The sequence below is a fragment of the Ambystoma mexicanum genome, chromosome 8 (assembly GCF_040938575.1).
Source record: "Ambystoma mexicanum isolate Mex_15411 chromosome 8, UKY_AmexF1_1, whole genome shotgun sequence".
Lineage (NCBI taxonomy): Eukaryota > Metazoa > Chordata > Amphibia > Caudata > Ambystomatidae > Ambystoma > Ambystoma mexicanum.
The window spans coordinates 1659537217-1659557372 of record NC_090929.1 but is presented as its reverse complement, the minus strand read 5'-3'; the positions used below and the strand labels follow the sequence as shown (position 1 = coordinate 1659557372).

Genomic DNA, 20156 nt, shown 5'->3' with positions numbered 1-20156 from the left:
ATTACCTTGTCGCAACGAAAGAAGCTCATTGTCCAAGGCCTGCCCCTGTGAATGTCTTGCGAACAGTTTTTCCATACTGAGCTGAAAAGCTTGAAAATCATGGAGGACCGGATCATCTTGATTTACTAGAGGGATCGACCAGTCTGCCGCATTGCCACTAAGGTACGAAAGCACGAAAGCTACTTTAGCTTGATCAGTTGGAAAGGCTGCTGGCCGGCATAAGAAATGCAACCGGCACTGATTGATAAATACTGCAAACCTCTTTGGGTCACCAGAAAATCATTCGGGCGGAGCCAGAGGTACATTCCCAGGTAGGTTGATCTGCACTGGATTCATAGAGGATGTAGAAGGAAGATTTCCCCCAGATGCGGGTAACGGGGTCTGTCCGGCTTGTGACTGTAGCAATTGTCTAGCGAGATCATCTGTTCGCTCCTTGGAAATAATCAGTTCCCTTCTTAGAGCGTTCGTTTCCTGGCGGGCTGCATGCACTTCTGCCCTTAGTTCCCCAAGTAACTGGGCTAGCTGGTCGGTATCTGAGGTTTCCATAGCGCCTGGACGGGAGTTTTGTGGTAGGCTTTGCGTTCTGTAACGCTCACCTGATTCCCATAGAGGCGCCGGTCTTGACTGGGCGTATACCGTATCTTCAAAGGTGATGTGTAACACACGGCTGGCTCTTTGGGCTGGACCTCTGTGCACTGTATGTCTGACTCGAAGGGTAAGATGTCTGCAGATAGAAAATATGGGATTAAGGAACTGGGTTATTGAATGTCTCTCTCTTCTTCCCTTTCTCTTCTCCTGTAGAACCCCAAAGGTTAACGCTCTCACCTTAGGTAAGTGAACGCCGTGCTCTCCATCTGCCTCGGGGCAGGGTGCTGTAACCAGTTTCTTCACTGGATAAGGGGAGCAGGCCTCTTGACTTCAGAGGACTGCTGTCCGTCGTTTACTGCACGAACGGTAAGTTTCGAGTAATTCTAATGTCTTTAAAGTCTTTAGTAATGATGTTTCTTGTTTTGCAGGGTTCCGGCGATGGCGGATGACGGGCTGAAGTGAGTTGAAGATGGAGCCCGTGTGATGAATAGAAGCGCCTGGAAGCACGTAAGTAAGCGCTTGTTGCCTGCTTCACGATGCGCTCTAACTGTCTTTTTATTTTGCAGGTACAAGTTCGGAGCAGCTGCAGGGTGCCGGAATACCCACTGGGTTAGATGTGGAAAGGAGTAATGGCACGTGAGTATTAAAGTTCCCCAATGTCTTTAAACGCACCTTCTTTTGTCTTTCAGATGCGGGATGCAGCGCCGAAGGCCTCCGGAGCGTGCGAAGAGTTGGTAAGCTTTTGTCTTTCAGATGCCGGAATGCAGTGTGAAGACCTCCGGAGCGCACGAAGAGTAGGTAAGCCTTTGTCTTTCAGATGCCGGAATGCAGCGCGAGGCGTTGGTGACAGCCGATGGACCAGGTAAGTGAAGAGCTGTCACTGAAGACCGTAATGCTAACCTGTTCTTTCTTGTCTTTATAGGTGTTGCTGAAGACTGGATTCAGGATGGTAAGCCTTTTTCCTTAGGCCCAGGATCAGATGCAGAAGACACGATGAGCGTTCTGCTGCAGAGGATGCAGAATAACGCAAAGCAAGATTCATCCATCGGGTGTGGTTTAAATAGCCTCCTGTAGTGCTTAGGTGTCTCCTTCCACAGCCACGCCTAGGTAAGAAAAGAGTTCCTGCTTTCCAGAAGAGTTCCAGTGTTCTGAATCTAGGGAGTGGCTCCTGCCCCACCCAACAGGAAAAGTAGTTCCAAACAGAAGAGGATCAGAGGCTCAACTGGCAGGCAAGTAAGCAGCATGGTCTGCTGCAGGTAAGTCCACCCAAGCATTATGAGCCCGGCGCTTCCAGCGCTGGGACTGGGCATATTTAAGAGCCTGGTGCCACTGGCGCCAGGACTGGGTCCAAAAGGTCCCAATTGGGACTGGTTGGCACTCGGAACCTGGGTTATGGATCTGCTTCCAAGGGAGTTGGGAAAACCCTGACCTTTTGGAAGCAGAGATCATGACACTTCCTGACCCCAGCTGTGATGCTTTTTTTGACCATTTGAGGTCTTAGGTCAGGCGTCTGCAACATGGGTCTCTCCAGATGTTTTCAACTAAGGCTCTCTTGATCCCCCACTATTGAAAATGCTGGCTAGGGCTGATGGGTGTTGTAGTCCAAAAGCTCTGACGAGCCAAAGGTTGCTGACCCTTTTCGTAGGTTAGGTTGAAAATCCCTCTATTATATGGGCATTGAGACACCTCCTGCCATGTTCTGCTTCTTAATATTGGTGTACCAGAGGTGAATGACTGTGCATGTTGGCTCCCTTGAACCTAAGCTGTCCTCTGTTAGATACTTTCCAAATTTGGATTCACTTTCGCCGCTCTGTGTGGCCTTGGACTTCTCTACAAAAAACACTCAATCAAGAACCTATACTCTGGCACCAAAATTTGGCTGAGACTACCCAAGCTTAAAGCTCACGGGATCAAGGTGTCCTAGTCCGCCACAAAGTCCCACACAAGCCCCCAATGCGACAGCCTTTGCATTGACTGCCCTGCAGTTATAGACCCTTCACCTCTAGCCAGGAGTGGCCTTCCTCGTGACCAGTATCGGTCGCCAGTGATAATCCATTCGCTGTGTCACTAGCCTAGATCTTGGTGGTAGTACCCACTGCTGAACATGGATGGTCAATGCGGATTTTTAGTCTTTAGCTTGGCTAAAAACTGTTCCGACACTTCAGTGCCCCTAGTGTTTGGGGAAAGAAACTCTAATCGCTAGCTGATTGGGAAGTAGGGGCGAGATTCTCCTTTAAATTGCATTTAAAACCACTTGTCTCTGAAATTTTAAGCGCTGTTACAGCTAATACATACAGCTATTACACATAGTGCCATTTTTGATCCGTATTTATGCCAAAATATAATTATGCAATATGTTATGATTGTTTTTTTTATTATAACCTGCTTTGGTCCTATTTGTTTTTTATGTGATTGCATCCATTTGCTATGCTCAAGGCCCCAGGTAAGATTTTGATACTTGGGTGTTTTGCTCCCTACCTTTCGGAGTTGGGAGTAAAATGATTATTTAAGCAGAAAAACAGTAATTTGCCTTTCTAATAGGTATTTTTAGGTGAGTAAAAATATATTTGAATTGTAAACAGGATATCTTGTTATCTATACTACTTTGCACCTAGTAATTGATGTACATAAAAAGATGCATTTTTACTGTAAAGTCCCCTTTCAGATCAGGCAGCAATATTACAGCTCCTTGCTGTGGTGCTGGCCTGGTGGTACCACACATCTGATGCCGGAAACTGCACCTCACCAAAAAAAGCCTGCAGGATGACTTCCATAAACGTTTCCATAGGGTCAGGGTTAGCCTTCTCAAGAACTCCCACTATTCTAATGTTATTTCGGCAGAAGCGTGACTCTAAATCTTCACATTTTTAGCGCACTACCAGGAGCGCCTTCTCCTGACCCGTGTCTCCACAACTGTGATATGACCACTCTCCTTATCCAGAGGAAGTGAATGGTGGACACAGTGTCATCGAGTTTAGAATTCACAGATGCAAACCCAGACTACATCGCTGGCATGTAGGGAACCAAGTTTGGAGTGCTCGAGGGGGCCCTCCCCAATACCTATGCAAGTCGTAGCATCCCTGTGTGGGGTGCTTGTGAAGGAGTCCATAGGGCCCCTCCTGCCTTTCCCACTGCCTCGTGTCATCTGGACCAAGAGTGGACGCAGGGTAGGGGGACCATCTCGACTCCGGGGTCACCAATGTGATCGGCACTCAGCACAGCAGCCAAAGGATCAATGTGGTCCCAGTCAAATGCGAACTTGCTACAGGCATAATATCAGCATCCCCCAGCAACATGTACAAAGAAATATGATGGAATCAGGGTTGGTCTCACCACCATCAGGCAGAGCAGACGGCCAGAAGGCTTAGGCAGGAGGTATAATGTGCGTGTTGTTCTTAACCCAGTCCATGCATAAAGCAGTCTGCCAATGTGGGCTGAAGTTCAGGTTGGTCCCCCCTCCACATATATGCTGTATGGGGAAGCAGCACAGGGGTCCTGTGTGCATTAGGCAAGCAGGATTCTCAGACCTCCCTCAACTGCAACGCAAGCCACGGGACCTCGCCAAACCTTGGTGCAGCATTGTAACTAAAATGGCAGCTGCACTGAAACTGCTGCGGGCTGTGGCTGAAATGAAGCACTACAACCAGGGCAGCTGTCAAAGCACCGGGTGAACGCCAAGCAGGAGATCTGCGCTAGGGCACGGTCCGCCGCCTGCCCCCACTATCTTCAACTCCTACCGTCATCCTGCTCCCGCTCTGCGTCGTCCTCCAGTCGAAGCAATGCTGCTGCACTTAAGATCCAGGAGGGCGGGTCGCAGCCCACCGCTGTGTAGATGGGTAAGGATCTGCTCAAAACAGGAATATGTGAGACGCGGAGCTGCAGTCTCAAGTGGCCATACTTGATGCTGCTCAGCAGCGCTCATCTATATTACATGTTCTTAGGGTTTTCTTTTTCTTCACACTACTTCTAAGTAATCAGGATGCATGGGTTAACAAATGAGCAGGCAAACTAATCACTGTATCCTTAGTGCCGACACTCTCAGTGGGGGCACGTCTTCATAGGCTACTCACACACACCCCCTGCTTGCCCCTATTCTCTACCCGCTAGCCTCTTTCCTGAGAACCCCCCCACACTCACTATGCAGCACAAATGAGAGGCATGACCAGTTGACTGAGTGGAAGTAAAATTGCCACAGCAAACTGTATTAACATACATTAAGTCAGTAGTTAACTTACAGGTGTTACGTTTCGTTAATCCCTTTTCCATCGAAACCCAGGGCTGCCCTAACTCCCACCACCCCCCTCAGGCCCCTCCTTCCCCTTTTCGCCCTCCTGTTCTCACAAGCCCCCTCCAAAGCTACCTTCACCCCGGAACCCAAAAGCATTCCTTCCCCATCCTCCTCCCCTTACACATCACTTAAAATGTCCTCCCCTGCTCTCTCACCCTGCTCCTCTTGGGCCACTTCCCTCAGCATGCCAAGGATCCCCCCTCCCAGCATTACCCAGTGTTCTCCCTAAACTGCCACTTGAAAATGCCCCAGTTCTCTTCCTACCCCCCTAGCCGGCCCATCGTCCCAGGTTCCCATCCCCCTACTCTCCCTCCCCCCAACTTTTCCATCCTACTTGCCAGTGCCCTGTTTACTCTAAATCCTTTCATTCCTTCCCCTCCCCTTGTTGTATTTGTTGTTACTCTCCTTTTTCCTTTTCCGTCGATGCACTTCCCATTTTCCCTCACCCACATTTGGAGTTGGAAGGTCTTCCAAGCCCCCTAGCCCTCCCCTTTATACATGGGCCTCTCCTGAGTCTGATACCAGTGGGCGCCGTTCATTCTAAGCTGATGGCTGTGCAGTTCCTTTGTGGTATCCGTCAGTACTTTCTAAAGGGAACACCATGTAACATCCGCTGGGCGTGTCTGAAAGAGAAACATAACAATAAATAACACAAAATGAAAGGGCGGGTGGGAGGGCAACAAAACCAGAGCAGGAAAACAAGAGGCCAGACCCACATGCAGGGCCCTTTTATAGGGCTCCCAGGCTACTGCTTGCATCCCGTTGCTCACTGATGGGGTCACCCATCCCTCCTCTGGGCGGTGCCATGCGTGGCCTGCCCCCCGACCCCATTCCCCGCCGTGCCCAATGAGGGCATCGGCACTAGGGGGGACCCCCGTCAATGCCCATTCTTCAAATGGCGTGGGACCCCGGCGTTATTATGAGGTCATTAGGTTTTGAGAGCACATTTGAAAAACCATAAAAGTACATTTTTAAGTGTGCCTTTCATTGCACTGTATAAGGTGTATTCAAGGGTGGGGCGTGTGGCAAGAGGGTGAAGGTGCTACACTTATATTGTTTTGCTATATATTTGTCAAGCTGTTCTATTAGTGTTTATGCACTGCTAAAGCCATTTTTGTAATACAGAATATTCTTAAATGCCAAACATGAACACATTCTCCTACCCACTCACTACTCCTGAGAATATATATGCGGCCACATGCTTAAGTTGCAGTCTGATCTCAAATTCCAGATTCACCACTTAACTAAATTGTGTGATCCTGGCCAAATAATGTTTTCTCACTGTGCCGTATCAACAGGTTTTTAATGAAATATGTGTTAGCCCTGAATTATGATGATCTAATAATTCAACAGAACACATCTGTGCAGTTGTTTTTAATTGTGAACAAAACAGGAAAGTTTAAATTTACCCAGATGGAAATAAATTGCAAATGCTGGTACTTTTTCAGATTCCTAATGCTAAATGTTCATTTGGCATGCGTGTGTGTGTGTTGTAGGGAACTCATGGTGGCAACAGTAATGTCAGACACAAGTGATCACAGTTCAAGGGTGTTTATTAAACTGTAAATTCAGGGTGGGAAAACACCTAATCTAAACCTCAATCTAAGATGGGAACAAGCGTCGACCATCAAATGGAAATGACCTTGTGGCATCTTGTCAAAGTAAAAGGGCCTATACTAAAAAAAACTATTGCCAAATCCTTACAACTGATTACAGAAAGAGTGTGGGATAGGGTTTTCAATAAAGGAAAACGTGTTCACAAATAACAAGTCAGGATGTGATTGCCAGGGGTCTCCTTTTCCCCACTTTTTGAGCACGGGACAAGATGGATCTCCGGAGCACAGCACACACTCGAGCTTTCCCCGCACGAGTGGACAATTCTGTACCAGCTATCAGATTCTCTGATGGTTAAGTCTCTTTTCAATAAAAGTCTCTTGCCTTGAGGGCCTGATGTATACAGTTTGTTTGTTTGTTTGTTTGTTTATTTAATATAGCGCAAAACCAAACCCGCAGGTAGCTGGGCGCAAACATTACAAGAATACTTGAGAACTTGGTTACAGTGACAAACACAGAAGTAAGCGGTAGGAGCAGATTCAGAAACATTATAGATTGCATATGTTGGACAGTTAATGCCAGATGTTGGAAACAGAAAGAGAATGGAAGGTGGTACAGTTCAGTGAGGTATGCAGTAAGAGAGAACTAGTGCGGTTGATTGTCAAGTGTCGGAAGCAAGAAGGAGCTGAGTGGTGGTCAGCCGCAGTTTGTAGCTGGGTACTGGCAGTGGGGGTAGGGGTACCTAGGGACAAGTTAGCAGGGCATAGTCAAGAGGGTGTCTCTCAGGGCGAATGGAAATGTTGCGGAGGGGGATCACCTTAGATGTCGTTAGATTGTAGCCATAAGAGTGCCTTGCGTCTGAGACTTGGGTAAGGTTGGTCCTTTCTGAGTTCTAGGGGGAGTTTGTTCCATGTTTGGGCTGCTGTGACTGGAAAGCTGGCGCCGCCAGCTGTGCTTTTTTTATATCTGGGCACCAGCAGGGTGAAGGCGTTAGATATTCTTGTGGGGCGATTAGAGGTTCTTTTGTTGATTCTGTTAACTAGGTAGGGGGGAGCTATATTGTTGAGGCATTTGGATGTGAGTGAGATAGTTTTGAGGGTGATCCTGTCATTAATTTTGAGCCAGTGGATGTTCCTTCTGGCGGTGGAGACATGGGCTCTGTTGGGTAAGTTTAATGCTACTCTAAGAGCGTTATTTTGGAGAGTTTGGAGTTTGTTGAGGATATACTTGTTAGATCCAGCATATAGGGCATTACAATAGTCCAATCTAGATATGATAAGTGCATTAGCTAGGGTAATACAGCTGGCCTCCGTTAGGAATGGTCTACATGCTCGGATCAGTTTACAAGTATAGGCAGTGGAGGAGGCTAGGGAATTAGTTTGTTGCTTGAAGGTGAGTGCTGAGTCCAGATAGACCCCAAGGGTTTTGACTGCGGGCATCACTTTGATGACATTGTTGTCAATGTTAAATGAGGCGTAGTTGGGGTCTAGTTTTTTAATCGCTGTCTCTGTGCCGAGGATCAGAATCTCTGTTTTGTCATTCAGACAGAGGCCGTGGGATGCCATCCATGCCTGAATGAGGAGGTATATCTTATTTACCAAAGCTGAGTCTTCCAAGAAGTTGCCCGAAAGGGGGATGAGGATCTGAGTGTCATCTGCATAGTTAGTGTAGATGACACCCAGTCTATCCAACTTGTCAAACAAGGGTTTGGTAAAGATGTTATACATAGTAGGAGACACACATGATCCCTGGGGGACACCGCAGGAGACTTGTATGGGATCAGCAGCTGCCAGGGGGGAGAAGACTCTCATAGTCCGGTTAGCAAGGAAGGATTGAACCCAGGTTATGGCATCGCTCGAGAAATGGGCAGCAAAGCCGAGGTGATTGCATAAAACTGCATGATCTACCAGGTCGAAGGCTGCCGATAGGTCAAGGAGGAGTAGCATAGCTGATTTTCCATTATCCTTCAACTCGTCAATTTGAGTCTTGAGGTCAATCAGGGCTGTTTCAGTGCCGTGAAGGGGTCGGAAGCCAGATTGTCGTGAGCCAAGTAAATTATTGGATTCAAGGTAGTCCTGGATTTGCAGGTAGGCTGCCCTGTCGATGATTTTAAGTATAAATGGGACGGTGGTGATGGGTCTATAGTTTGTCGAGAGTTTGTTTTTTTAGCAGGGGTAGGACCCAGGACTGTTTAAGGTTATTGGGCACTAGGTTAGTCTTGAAGGAGGCGTTGATCAGTTTTGAGATGAAGGGAGCTAGGTCTCTCGCTGCATCTTTTATAATTTGAGGAGGGCAGTTATCGCCTTTACAATTGGATGGTTTTAGGGAGAGTATGATTTTTTCTGTCTCTAGTATGGTTATTTGTTTGAAGCTGAAGGGGTGTGGAGTGTTAGCGGCCTGGTTAGGGGCGGGCTGTGCCTTGGGGGTGGGCTCAGGTGGCATTAGCAAGGCGGCTTTTTTAAGTGCAATTTTAGTTTGGAGAGAGCTGATTTTTCCTGCTAGGGCGTTTTGTATGTTAGTGCACCAGAGTTTATTTTTGGGGATATTGTCTGTTTGTGGTATGGGCGATTCCATTTCCCGCAGGATGGAGAATAATTCCTTAGTATTCGATTTGGCTTTGGTTATCCTGTCGTTGTAAGTGGTTTTTTTTGTACTAATGATTTCCTTTTTATATTGTTTGGCAAGGGTGGCTAATTTGATTTTGTTCTCCTCAGAGGGTGAATGTCGCCATATAGATTGCAGTTTTCTTTTTTGAGTTCTGAGGTCTTTCAGTTGGGGTGTGAACCAGTTATTCAGGTGGGAGAGTTGTTTGCCTTTACGGATTTTGGTGGGGGCAATCAGATCTAATGCCATGGTCATGGTATTATTATAGGTTTCCACAAGTAAGGTCGGGTCTGTAATGTTGTCTATGTTATTGAGGGTGGGGAGGAGATGTGGAAGGAGTTGTTCTGCTGAAATTTCATTTTTACTTCTAGTGGGGTGTGGCGGGGCCATTACTATAGGTTTAGGGTGGTTAAGGTCAAGTGCGGCGGAGAATGAAATTAGATGGTGGTCTGTCCATATTTGCGGGGTTATATTAGTGATGCTAGTGTTGCAGTTCAGGTCCGCAACCCAGTCAAGAGTTCTGCCTTTGGAGTGGGTGGGGGTGGTGACTTTTTGCGTTAGTCCGTAGTCATGCAGTAGTGCAGCGACAGATGTGGCATGTTTGTCGTTGCAGTCGTTAAAGCCAAGGTTGAAATCTCCTAATAGTAGGATTTGCGTATGGTCTTTTGTATTATTCGTTAGGATGCTGGTTAGTTCGTCGTCGAAGGTGCCTAATGGTCCAGGTGGTCTGTAGATCACATGGATGGTAAGAGTGCGGTTGCATGAAAGTTGGAGTTTGGCAGTGAGGAGTTCGCAAGACTGGAGTGGCGTGGTAGTGGCTAGACGGATAGGCAGGTTGGCTTTGTGGATAATGGCAAGGCCACCTCCTTTAGTGTTGGGTCTGTCAGCTCTTAGCAGTTGGTAGCCGTCTGGTATTGCTAGCATAATGGCGGGGCCAGCAGCCTCATGGAGCCAGGTTTCAGTAATGCATAGTACATCTAGGTTCTCGTTTGTTAGAGTGTCTGAGATCTCGGTAGCGTGGGCAACCATTGATCTGGCATTAATGAGGGCGGCAGTTAGTGGCAGGGTGCTAGTTGGTAAGGTGGTAGCGGGTTGTATTTTTTTGGTTGAGGTTGTGGCTTGTGACAGTGGCTGCTTGGTGGGTAAGGCGCCTGGTGTCAGTGGAGCGGGCTTGGGGTGTTGAGATTGTTTGTTGGTTAGGTTGGTTTGGTTGGTATAGCCCCTAAAAGTGTGATAGGATGAAGGTTCATGTAGCTGGGATAGTCTAGCCCTTAGTCTCATGTTTCTGTCTTTGGGTGGGCACGTGGCAGAGGGTGCAGGAGTCATGATAGTAAGGAGGCTCAGTACTAATGTGGTAGTGGCAGGCTTTGAAGACGCTAGAAGCATGATTTTAAACTGCGGTACGCTACTGGTACAGTCAGGTTAGGTGGGGTGGTCCAGGAGGGCAGGAACGGTTAGGTTCTGGGAAAGCTAGGGAGCAACCTAGGGTACCAGGGAATGTCAATGTGGCTGGTGAGCAGCGGGAGGCAAGAGCTCAGATGAGCGACCAGGAGGTGCAACACATTACAGTGAGGTCTAGGAGCGACCTTAGGGCACAACACAATCAGAGTGGTCTGTAGCGACCATAAGGCACAACACAGTCAGTGGTTATTAGGACCCTGAGAGCATATGCAGACAGGGCATACCTCGATTCGAAGTTCAAAAATATGGTTAGAATACAGGCGAATGCTAATATCACAGATGGGGAGTTAGAGGGACCAGGATAGAACAGCGTAGTCTGCAACTAGGTCAGCTATGCAACAACACACTAAGCAAATCACCTAGGGTCAAAGCACAGTTAGGTATCTGCGTGTTAGCGCACTGAGAGCAGCAGGTCATTGGAAGTGCAGAGTTAACGTTGGACCGTAGTTAGTGGAGGCTGAACCAATGGAAGAAGCATACAGTTGCTAGGTATGCATGCAGGTTAAAATACCAGTATATGCGGAACAGTGGATAATAACACAGTTAGCGGGAATATGGTATGCGTTAAGAGCTGTTACAGGTGAAGCACATGGCGCGGCTGGGGTGTAAGTCTGGTAAGCGGGTGCACCTTAGAGTACCTTTAATTATCCTTTGTGCTGCCTCGGCGATCAGGGGGTCCAGTCAAGTGGCAAGTGAGCAGATGCCGGTTTGCGTCTGCCGGACGATGTTTGGCTGAAGTGTGGTGGGTGGCTGATTTTCGTGGAGCCTCTGGTGTGGATAGATCCCACTCCGATGGGGGCGAGGTGTGTTACGAGAAGTTGGATAGCGGAGCAGAGTCGCGCGCCGTGCTGCCGGCGCGGACAGGTGCAGACAGGAAGTGTGCCTTGGGCTCGGAGTGCCTTAAAATAAAATACAGTAAAATACACAAACAAAAAGTTCCTCTTCAAGTGAACGTTGGGGTGATGTATTTCCACCCCGTGGATCTCCGTCGGGCTCAGATCCTAATGCCAAAGGGGACAATCCACTCCCCCTGGTTTTACAATCCATCTTGCACTCACAAATCTTAATGTCTTTTTAAACAATTCGCGGTGGACATCCCTTGGTCGGGTTCACTCTTCCCAACCTTTGCATTGCACTGTTCGTGTACTAATTTCACGGTACAGAGGATTTTACAACACCCTTGTATGACCACTTTGACCTCTCTTCACCTCTTCCCAAGGCCTTCTGGTTACGGTGGTCTCTATCATCATGTAATCGCTGAGAGCTTCCTGCGTGAGCACCCACGTTTTGCCGGACGCCTCTGTTGCAGGTTTTCCCCCTCTTTCATCAATAGTTTTTCTACACTTTAAAAGTTCAAATTAGCCGTTGGCTACTTTTCGTTCAACACAGTTTGGTTTCTTATCGATTCTACCCTCGACTCACCGGCTATGCTGAACCGCTTGACTTTCCTTCTTTTTGGAGTCAAGGTTGGTACCTCCAAGACAAGCGTCTGTCCCTGGCTTGGTAATCAGCGGAGGAGGGTCTTGTGTACTGTTGACATCTGCTGCAATACATTACATGCTGGCTATTGTTCTCTGTCTTATATTTCCAACCCGCGGAGGTTTCGCAGGCTTTGGTCGGAAAGGGCAAGGTCGCTTCTCTCCTTGTCACCTTCTCGGAATGTGGCATCTTTCTCTTCCTCCTCTTGAACTGCTGTGTTGAGTTAGCTCTTACATCATGCGGTCTGCCTTGCTCATCCTGTGCTCTCGTGCTCCACCTTTTATCCCTGTGGGGAAGGGAAAAGGCAGTCAGGTGTGGTGATTCAGGTTAATTGCCTGACCCTTGCATTGGAACATGTCAAGTAAATGGCTCTGGTGTTAGTACATTGTCTTTCGTGTTGTGCAAAAGTGTTTGTGTCGGAAAGGGGGGGGCAGTGTTTTGTAATAAGATATGTGGTAGGATGGGGAAAAGGTGTTAAAAGAAGGGGAATACCGCATCTCACCCGTCTGTGTCCCAGTCCCCAAGGACCCCCCATCCAGGTGATCTTCCCTCACTGGATCACGCCCAGGAACTGGATCCAATAGCGATGGCCGTGTCCTGGCCACCTGGATAACAGATCCCAGGGGGCTAGTTAAGTAGACACCTTCGGGTTTCTCACAGTGTATATACACATACATACACCTAGAGTGTGGTGAGGGCAGAGTTTATAGTACTTAGAAGTGCTGCGAGGTGTGCGCACCCCACGGGCCGCAGAATTCTTAGGGTTTTTGATTTTCACGTGTAGGCAGGACTGCATTCCACAGGCTGAAGTGTCGCTTATGTTTAGATCAATTTGAGCCATGGTTCTCTATGATATGAAAAATAAATGATACTACAATTCTAGTAATGAAGATTACTTACCAATAATCTTCTTTACTCAGAGTCCAAGTCTTCCTTGAGAGTCCTTGACAACCCTTCATCCAAGAACATTGTGCTTTTAACACTTGGTGATTGTCAGAAGTTGTGCAGGGCCCCCAGGTAGGTTTTGGGTGGCTGTGCTGATGTAAGGGGCCTGGTAAGTGCATACAGCAGGAAGCTAAACAAGAATGAAGAATAGGCAAGGTAATTTAGAACAACGGAACAGGAAGAAAGGGTGGATTTCAATGGTGAACAAGAAGGGATGGAACCATGCACTGGACAAACAATGAGGAATCCAACTAAGGGTGTATACACGGGCTGGACTAGAGAATGCCCAAAGATATAAGGGAAGCTCAATGCCTCTGTGTAAGTTACTTTTACAGGCACTGTTCCTTGCAAGCCAATGGAAAGGGGAAGCAGGGGTGGTTTCTGTGTCTGGACCCTAGGGCACAAACAAGGAGTGTACTTAAACGAGACAAGCCGGTATGGGTCCAGCCGGAAACTACAGTGGATGCCCTCTGAGGGAACAGAACGCAACACACTGTTACATTTAATTCACTATAGACTACAAGTAAAACAAGACAAGGGAAGGGGCAGAGATTGCCTGCTGGGAAACCCAGCAGGCAAACTCTGAACAAAGGAATAACAGAAGCACAAGTGAGGACAAGAACGATAACATAAATAACTAGGGAAACATAGACAGTCAAGTAAGCAAGGTTCAGAAGGGGAAAAACAAGAAGAAAATAATCTATTTGCAATAGTACAGGAGACTGGAACTGCAGACCGGAAACCAGGAACTGAAAATCTAGACTGGAATAACAAGGACAGGACTGAAGACATAACAAGGAAACTGTAGCTCTGAAGTGGGATAACACTGGCAGGACGGAAGACTGATAACAAGGAAACTGTAGCTCTGAAGTGGGATAGCAAGGGCAGGACAGAAGACAGATAACAAGGAAACTGTAGCTCTGAAGTGGGATAACAAGGGCAGGACAGAAGACCGATACCAAGGAAACTGTAGCTCTGAAGTGGGATAGCAAGGGCAGGACAGAAGACAGATGACAAGGAAACCCAAAACTGGAACTTGGAAGCTAAAGCCAAAAAACACAGACTTAGGGAAAGGAAGAAGGAACAGCAGGCAGGAAGCAAGGTAACGGGAGGTAGAGAGCAGGGGGCTGCAGACAGGGAACAATGACTGCATCAGGGGAGCAGGGTAGAAAGCAGAGGAGAGTAGCAGGCTGCAATGCAGGGAGCACAGGGTACTGGAGCAGGAGCAGGATCTGAAGCAACAGGAAACAGGAGAATATCAAAGCTCAAGGCAAAAAGGGCTGGGAGTGACCTCAATGCAAGAGCCCTGTGCTCCTGCAGGCAGCTGCTTAAATACTGCCCTGTCCTGTGCTGAAGCAGGCTAATTAGCAGCACCTGGAGCAGCACACCTGAAGGTAATCTGCCTCCTCCCTCTCTGGTCTTGGGGAAAGGAAGGTAGCACTGATCTCTAGGGCATCTGAAGATTGTGGTTCCACGACTGATGCATAGAAATAACCAGGAAATGAGAACTGCCACAAGGTGCATTATGGGAATTGAAGTCCATGTTTTGGATATACAGATTTCTAAAAGGAAATGTCAAATAATGATTTAGGGTCTTCTCTGAAGATGGTAGAAAATACCCTGTGGGTCTGAAGACAGCACCACCCAGAGGCAGGGATGTAGAAGCATGACAGCGATAAAAAAGGATGTCTTGGTGAGTCCGAGGTGCTTTTCTACACACTATAGGGGAAGAGTTACACACATTGAAAAATATGGGAAAAACAAATGGTATTTTATGGAGGGTTGTGAAGCACCTGCCTCATGGGTGAGGGGCTCATCTCATAGAGTAAAGGACTCAGATGAGGGAGATGCTGTACAGTCAATAAGGACAATCCCCTTTTAAACAGAGGCCAGCCCTAAAGGAGGAATAGAAAGGACTGGGCTGGGGATGAGGGAGGGGCTACTAGAGCCCGGGAGACAGAAAGCTCTAGAGGGAATAAAGGAAGCTTTACTGCATGTGTGGCTCTGGTCGCCTTACGAGATCTCCTGCCATATTCCTCCATGTCCCTAGGGCCAGGGACACAACAACTGGCGATGAAAGGTAAACGACCATGAAGGTAAATGCAGACTGAACTGCAATCAACCGCCGCCGCTTCTAGGTCATTAGAAGGCAATCCGCCCAATACAGCAGATCTGACACCCGTGAGGAGGACCCTGCGCACCCAATCCCGTTATTGATCCCGGCTCGTTGGGAATTGTACAAGGGCACTCTGCCCCATTCAGTCATCAATCCTGGCCAGGGTGACGACAACAACGTGAAGGAAGAAGGGCAATCCGCCCTAGTAAGATGCCGATCCCGGCTCCAAAAGGAAAGAAAACAAGGCCAATAGCCCAATTTAGCTGCCAAGGGCACTCCACCCAATTCAGTCATCAATCCCGGCCCGGTGAGACTTGTACATGGTCAATCCATCCAAAGGGGAAGAAGGCAATCCACCCGATGAGTTGCTGATCCAAGGAGGATATACAAGCGTTTAGCGTTCTGATGCCTGCGGGCTTTAGCGCTATATAAACAAATAAATAAAATAAATAAAATAAACAAGCGCAATCTGCCAAAAGGAATGAGAAGGCCAATGCTCTCGAGTTAAAGAGGGCACTGCGCTCCATAAGGCGGCTGATCCCGGCCCTGGAAGGAATCAAATAAGGGCAATACGCCAAGAGAGAGAGGCCACTTCGCTACATCAGGCTACCGGCCCAACCCTGCAAGACATATAGGGCCAACCCGCCCAAAGGAATAATACAAGGGCAATCAGCCCAAAAGAGAAAGGACACTGTGCCCCATTAGGCTGCCGTACCCGGCACAGGAAGAAACAAGAGGGCAATCTGCCCAACAGCACTGCCGGTAGGGTGCCAATCTCAGCCCTGAGAGATTTAAAAAAAGGGGCAATCAGCCCGAGTGTGCTACCAGTCCCAGCCTCACAAGTGCTAGGGGGGACCCGCCCACAGGGAAAGGCCATCTGCCCTGAGAGCAGGGAGCCAGGCCACACAAGCAACAGCGAAGGACGACGCCCGCCGATTGCAGCCCGCACAGTGGTAAAAGGGTCACCAGGCCTCGCTGACATGGGGCAGCGTCACACGGAGCAACAGTGCACCAAGGGAATACAGCCTACTGTGGCCATCTAAGATGTCAGCAGCCTCACGCACCGAGAGAAAGCACGGCTACAGAGAGATAGAGAACGCTTGGTAAAAGGACAAGAGAAGGAACACGAAGGCCAGCACTACAACAGCTGGAAGACAACAGGAAACATGTGAGAAGAAACATAAAAGGGACACGATAAGGACCAGGTAACCAGCGAACGGAACCACAACGGTTGAAGAATAGGGCATCCAAAGAATGGACAATGCAGCATGTCTAACCAGAGCGGTATTGTTCAGACGACCGCAACCATTTAAATTGCAGCCGCAGCAGGACAGGGGGCCCAGATGGGAGGAATGACTGGAAGAGTTTACAGACTATGTGAAAGCAATTGGGGATGATGATCCAATAGCCCTCCTGGAGATATTAACAAACATCGCTGGTAAAGAGGTCTTCGGATCCTCAAAACGATCCCACCACAAGAGAGGACAATGTATGGGATGGCTGTCACAGCACGCAATAAGAACATACTGACCCAACTGAACAAGGATTTTGAAAGATACATGTTTAACAAATGCCAGCAGCTACCTCATCAAACAGTTGAGGACCTTGTCATCAGATTGCAAAAGAGCATCTCGCACTGCGATTTTGCAAACTTTAATGACGATGAGGCAATACATCTGTGGAGTATACAAGGGTGCACCATACTTCGGAAGCATCTCCAGAAAGAACCCCTCCCACTTACAGATCTATTGGAGCTACCACATGTCTATGAAAGGGTGGACATCCAAGCCATCGACATAGAAAAGCAAACGGAAAGTGGGCAGGTAGCTGCTGTACACATGGATCATGCACCGTGGCCACAAGGTCAAGACAGCATCAACAGAGCACAGCGACGCCCCACACCTCAGCTGAGCGGAAGAGAGAGTATATGCTATAGGTGCAGGCTGCAATTCCACCACACTGGACCATGCCCAGCAATAGGACATCAATGTACCAGATGTGGCAGAAGACATCACCTCAAGCTGTTGTGCAGGGACTGAATCCCTTTCCCGCCAAAAGAGAGGATGGCCCATCAAAGAAGAATGAGTAGAGTGGAAGAAGACATATACCTGTGGGAGCATAGAAGGCAGGAATATCCGCTGGACGAATACTACAGAGTGGCCACTGAGAGAACGAGCAGGAGATGGGAGAGAATGGCACTAAAAAAAGAAACTCCAGCAAGAGAGAGAAGTCGTCAACACCACCAACCCCCGAGCAGAACGCTGGGAGAGCAGCTTGATGATAAGGAGGGGGAGATGTAGCGAGATTAAGGGCAATTCCCCTTTAAATAGAGGACGACCGTAAAGGAGGAAGGGAAAGGGCTGGGTCGGGATGAGGGAGGAAGAGGGGGGCTAGTAGTCCAGGAGACAGAAAGCTGTAGATGGAATAAAGGAAGGTTTACTGCATGTGTGTCTCTGGTTGCCTTATTAGATCTTCAGCCATATTCCTCTGTGTCCCTTGGACCAGCTACAAAACAGGAGAGGGAGGATGTGGTAGTAAGAGCCTAGTATGGCTGAGTTCCCTGGTCTAAAAGGATGACTTTAGAGACCATCCTGGAGTCATCTGATGATCATTGATCTACACTAGAAGTCATTCCCACATCATCATCAGACGCCATCACGCTGTTAAAGTCCTCAGCAAATGTCTAAGAATGGTGGGTGATGATTTGGGGATGACCTTAGGGTGACAATGATTTTGCCAACATCACCTCCGTTTTAGAAACTCTTTGTTCCTGATGATTTTAGGATGACTTGCTGATCACTTCAAGAGACTGCATGTTTGTCCCTGATGATTTGGGGATGATTCTGGGATCACCTGTTAAGTATTTCAAGATCATCGCCATGAAACATATTTGCTCTTGATGATGTGGGGATGACTTACTGATTACTTCAGAGCATCAGAGTTTGCAGGATGATTTGCAGACTAATACCGATTGTCATTCAGCTTTTTCTTAGTTGCACTTGAGCTGAATGATTCCCAATGTGGCAAGGGTAAAGCTTGGGACTATATTGGGCCAAAGTGGAAGCCATAGACCTAAACATAGCATGCACACCCTGGGTGAGAATACTTTGCCATCCGAGTCAAAAGCAGGCACCCAGCACCCTCAAAATCCCCAATGTGGCAAGGGTAAAGCTTGAGACTATGTTGGGCCAAGCCTAAACATAGCATGCACCCCCTGGGTAATAATCCTTTACCATCCCAATCAAACGCAGGAACGCAGCACCCTCACAATCAATACATTTCCATACTGACTGCACCAATATATGCTAGTATTCACATATATTAATTCACACAGTATTCATGTTCACTTTGCGCATAATGCCAGTAATGATACTATAAGGAAACTTGCCCACCATGGCTCTGCCACACACTCCTGTTGGCTTTGACTTTAAAAATGTCTTGTCACAACAAGAAAACATGTCCAAACTGGCTGCATAATGCAGGTGAGTCTAGATGCGTAATAACGCTTATTATGTTTGCTTTACCCTTAATGACCAGTGAAAAAAGCCACACCACAATAAGAAATGGCTTGACTGGCTGCCTTAAATGCCAGTCTAGACACATAATAACACTTATCATGCTTGCTTTGTCATAGAATCCCAGTAGCAATGTCATGCCACAGCAAAGAATTGCTAGACTGGCTTCCCCAAAATGCCACATAAAAGCACATACCCTTTCCAAAAAAAAAAAATCAACAGCATTTTGTACAGGCATATATGATGGTTACCCATTTAAAAAGTGCAGTGTTACTGTGCTGCCATCACCAGCCATCATCGGCTCCCTGGGCCAGGACAAATACACGCACACACACATTATTTGGCTCAACATTTACTAGATTATTCACTCACAGCATTTAATCACTCATTGCATGAGAGGATCAGAAGTGACCTTCCCATAACTTTTATATCCCCAAGCACCTGTTCCAAAAAGCCCCCCCACCCCCGCCCAGTGCTTTGTAAAGTGCACCTCTTGTGAAAATCGGGATTTATTTGAAAAAGCCAAGAACCCCCTTTCCACCCTCTCACTTGTGCAGTTGTGGATTAGGTGGGAAAAGAGCACCCCAGTGTGCACAACTATGATGCACACATTTAAATGTCCTTTGTGCATGTTCCACCACCTTTTTGGCGCAAGTGAAGTGAATGAGCATCCCTTCAGATGCACCAAACTGTTTTTGAAAATTGAGGCAGAAAGGTTTATCCCCACTGATCACTTGTTTAAGCTGTACGTTAATTTCAGAGAGTGTGGTTCGAAGTGTCCGGGGGAATAAGGAATGGGAAAGGACACAGGGGAAGGAAAGGGTGCATGGGGTTTTACTGTTTCTACAGTCATTAACCCCAGATTTGCTAATGAGCAGGTAGTGTGTTAAATACCATTAGCTCCAGTGCAGATACTGTGACTGGAATCGTAAGCCCCAGAGTACCTACTGTGCATGCCATCATTGTCGCAGAGCAGGCATTGTGTCTGTAGTTATAAACCCCAGGACAGGTATTCTGTCATATGTAACGGATTAGCAGGTACTGTACCACACGTCATTAGTTCCAGGACAGGTCTGGAATCGGCATCCCAGATCCGGTACTGTGTCTGTAATTATTTGCGCCCGGGCAGGCATTGTCAGATGTAGCTGATGAGCAGGTACGTACTGTATCGGAAGTCATTCGCTCCAGAGCAGGTATTGTGTCTGCACTCATTCGCTCCAGCATGGGTCTTTAACATTAGCGCTAGAGAAGGTAGCGTCTGCTGCTATTCATCGGGATGTTGTTTCTTTGTCTGCAGCCAATAGATCTACAACAGAAACTGTGCCTGCAGTTATGATCCAGACCCAGAGAAAGTACTGGATCTGCAGCCATTAGCCCTGGGGAATCATTACTTTCAGAGTAGGCACTGGAACTGGAGACCGCAGCATGTCTGCAATCATGAGCCGGCGCAGGTATTATATATGTATATTATAGTCACTTACATCAGAGCACAGTCTGTGTAGCAGCTGCACAGCAGTTACTGCGCCTGCGCAGGTATTATTATATGTAGTCACTTACACCAGAGCAGGGTCTGTGTAGCAGCTGCACAGAAGTAACTGCGCCTGCT

The 20156-nt window shown here is 47.8% G+C and overlaps 1 long non-coding RNA gene across 1 annotated transcript; it reads right to left on the bottom strand.

Moving 5' to 3' along the window:
- Positions 1 to 5260: 5260 nt before the first annotated feature.
- Positions 5261 to 20017, bottom strand: LOC138473291 (uncharacterized). Its single transcript, XR_011268749.1, has 3 exons — positions 19715 to 20017; positions 11134 to 12260; positions 5261 to 5499 (listed from the first exon to the last, which is right to left on the bottom strand). It is a non-coding gene; the product is annotated as an uncharacterized lncRNA (long non-coding RNA).
- Between the last annotated feature and the right edge of the window lie 139 nt (positions 20018 to 20156).